This window comes from Mus musculus, chromosome 7 (assembly GCF_000001635.26).
Source record: "Mus musculus strain C57BL/6J chromosome 7, GRCm38.p6 C57BL/6J".
Classification (NCBI taxonomy): Eukaryota; Metazoa; Chordata; class Mammalia; order Rodentia; family Muridae; genus Mus; species Mus musculus.
Genome location: NC_000073.6, coordinates 118,312,656 through 118,316,370, shown reverse-complemented (window position 1 = coordinate 118,316,370; position 3,715 = coordinate 118,312,656).

Here is a 3,715-nt window from a genome sequence, read left to right as displayed (position 1 = left end):
AATAGAGATCCTCTAATACCATGTCCACACTTACTCCATGACCTTGGGTACATTTTAGAACCTTTCTCCTTCATAAATGAGTGCAATTTATTTTGATTAAATCTACCCTTGACTCCCTCCACCTCTGACTCCTCCAGGGCCCCTCTTCCTCCCAATCTCACATCTGTATATGTAGGTGCATTTTACCTATGGGACCCAACTGGTGTTGCTCACACACACCTGGGTGTAGGGCTGTCCACCATAGCCTGAGCAACCTAACAGAGGTACCACTCCTGAAGAAAATTGATTTTGTCTCCCCTACAGCTGCCTGTAGCACCCCACTGTGGGGTGGGGCTTTGCAAAGGTAACACCCGTACTGGACTGTTAGCTAGACTGATCTTCTGCAGATCTTGTGCAGTCAACCCTGGCTGCCCAGAATTTCTGAGCACCTATACTTGTCATTTCTGGAAGACACTGTTTTACAGCTGTCTTCCCCAACCTCTGGCTCTTAACATATTTCCTACCCATCTTCTGTGATGTTCCCAGGATTGGGGTCAAGGCCTGGCTGCTGGATCTTCCATCCAGGCCCACCCTGGGTTGGGGCCTTTACTGCCTGGTTTTATGTCAACTTGACACAAGATAGAGTCATCTGAAAGGAGGGAAACTCAATCAAGAGAATGCCTCCATAAGATCCATCTGTAAACCATTTTCTTAGTTAGTGATTGGTGGGGGAGGGCCCAGCCTATTGTGGGTGGTCCCATTCCCAGGTTAAGTGGTCCTGGGTTCTAGAGGAAAGCAGTCTGCGCAAGCCACTAAGCAGCACTCTCCCATGGCTTTTGCATCAGCTCTCTCCTCCAGGTTCCTGCCCTGTTTGAGTTCCTGTCCTGACCTCCCTCATTAATGAACTGTTACCTGAAAAGTACAAATGAAATAAACCATTTTCTTCCTTTTGGTTGTGTTGTTTCATCACAGCAATGATAACCCTAACTAAGGCAGAATGGAAGGGTGTTGTGTCCAGCCAGTGGCTCACATGTCTGGGTTCTAGTTTGGAAAGGCATCTTGGAAACCTGGAAGAGAAGAGGGAGGTAGGTGGACGAGAAAAAGACGAAGCTAAGACAATATCCTGATCAAAGCTCAATTTTACTAATTTGTGCACCGAGTTATGAAGGAGGGGAAGGGGCCCGATTCCCGCCAAATCATCTTGGAGTAAGGTTGCAGGTGAACACGTGATGGCTCTGGAACAGCTGGGAGGCAGGCAGTGGGAGTGGCAGGACGATAGGGCGGCAAGCTCTGCCCCATGCTCTCTAACACCGAAACCTGAGCAAACAGGTTTCAGGCTGGGGAGAGGAGGTTACAGAAGGGAGCTTGCTGGGCCCCATCTTATGCTTTGGTCACGTTTCCCTGAATGTCTTTAATGTTAAGTTTATCACGTATGTGCAGCATCTCACTCGTCCTCAGGACAACCTCAGTGACTATTATTACACTCCTTTGAATGACCAGGAGATGAGCTCTCAGAGGAGTTAAGCTACCTACCCAAGGTCACACAGTAAGTGGCTAGGACAGGCTACCCCATTGGTGTAAGTGCCCCCCACCAGTGGCTTTACCTTACACACCCACTGCCAGAGAATCTCTGGTCCTCTTCAGTCTAAAACCTCAGTCATTTGGAAAGGGTCCTAAAAACAAGCTGAAGGTCCTTGCCTGTCCTGCCTCCCGGCTCTCCTGTCCTGCTTTGCATTCATGACAACATTGTTCTTGTTCCAACTCCAGGGCCAATGAGCTGTGGCCGGGATGAGCCTCTGAGTCACGGCACCTGCCAGACAGTGCTAACCTAATTTTCCAGGATCTTTGGGAGACATTTGGCTTCTGTCTCCCCAGCTAATAGCCCTGAGGAGAGTGGCAGCAGGCTAACAGGACCTGGGGCTCCCTGCCTGGTCCAGGAGAGCCCAGCCTGCAATATGACCTGATCCTGATTGGCAAAGTGGTCCTGACTTAGAGAGAGCCCTGTGCTGAATCACACTCTAAAACACGGGCGCCAAGCCACAAGGATGCTGCTAGAACATGCCTGGAAATGAAAGCAGATGGAGACAAGCACTGCTGGCTTTTACAAAGACTCGGGCTTGCTCGGATTGCAGCAGGATGGTGGAGCGCTATGCATGTACGAGGCTCTGGGCTCCACGAGAAAACAGACGGCGAAGTCGGAGCTCCCAGCACACACGCAAATAACCTAGCCTTCTATGAACACAAACAACACACCTCTAGCATCCAAAGGAATAAGAGGTAGTTTATTCTGTAGCCAAGTACATGTGACTATGGCTTGGAAATACAGTTTAGGTCACCACAAATCTCTGCCTGATGCCTATGAGGGCCTGAAGAGGGCATCAGATCCCCTGGGACTGGAGTTAACAGAGCACTGTGAGCCACCTTGTGGAGGCTAGGAATTGAGCCTGGTCCTCTGGAAGAGTAACCGGTGCTCTTAATCACTGAGCCGTCTCTGCAAGCCCTAAGGAAAACATATTATAAAGATTTTTATACTAACAGAACCGAGAAGGTCTTAAAATCAAGGTGTTTTTAAACTACATTGGTGGAAATATTAAGTGGGCAGTTACAGTATCGTAAGAAAATCACAGCTATTTGGTTTTTATCAGACAGGGTTTCTCTGCATAGCCCGGGCTGTCCTAGAACTCTCTGTAGACCAGGCTGGCCTTGAACTCAGAGATCCACCTTCTTCTGCCTCCCGAGTGCTGGGATGAAAGTTGTGCACCCCCACACCTGACTCCAAAAGGGGGTTGAATGCTTTGGCTTGTGAATTCACAGGATCTTAGCCTGTCAGGACAGGGGAGGCGTGATGGGTATTTTTCTGGTGATAAGAAGTGAGGTATTTTGGTGTATAATGGAACTTGTCTTGACTCCGACAGCACCATAAATAATGGCACAGGTATAAATCCATCCTCGGCACCGTTCTAAACTGGGCTGGTTACCCCACACCTGTCACTCAGGAGCTGGAGGGAGTGCAGAAATGTACCGCCAACCTCAGCAATGTAGTGAGTTCGAGTTCAGCCTGGACTGCATTAGACCTCGCGTCTAAAACTTTAAAAGTAAATAGTAAGTAATGAGAAATCAATACAACTTTCTATAGGAGCTCCTTCTGTAGCTGCGTGCCTACTGCTGTCTACACGGTGCGCTACAGAAACCCATTCTCTTCCCGTTGTTTGGCATTAGTTTAACTAATAAGGTTAAATACCTGCCACCAAAATGTCAGGATGGAAATCCACGACAACCCAAATCATCGATCAGAAAGCCTAGTTCATGGCTTCTGCGAAACAAACCTGTTTCGCGTGGGCCGCGCCGTCTTTTTCTAGTTAGGAGCCTGTGTGTGGAACTGAGGACCCACCCGAAAGCCTAGGTGTCTGGAAGGTGGCCATCACAGCTAAAAACCAAGTGCTCTCTGTCCATCTCGCCATCATTAAGACATCTAAGCAACGGCTCAAGGGGGCAGTGGCGGTGTGCCGGCCAGGGGCATCCATGTAGCAAATGGTAACTGAGCATGCCCCGTAGGTAAATGGCACCTAGGCACCCTAAGTCATAGCCCAAGCTCGGGGGCTTACAGGTGTTTTGACATAGCTGCTGTTCCAGTGTGAAAGCTAGAGTCTAAGGGATGTACAGACTCATTTAACAGTTGTTTAAACTTTAAAAATCTCCTAAGTAGCAAAGACCCACGGCTGCACTTGCCCAAAAG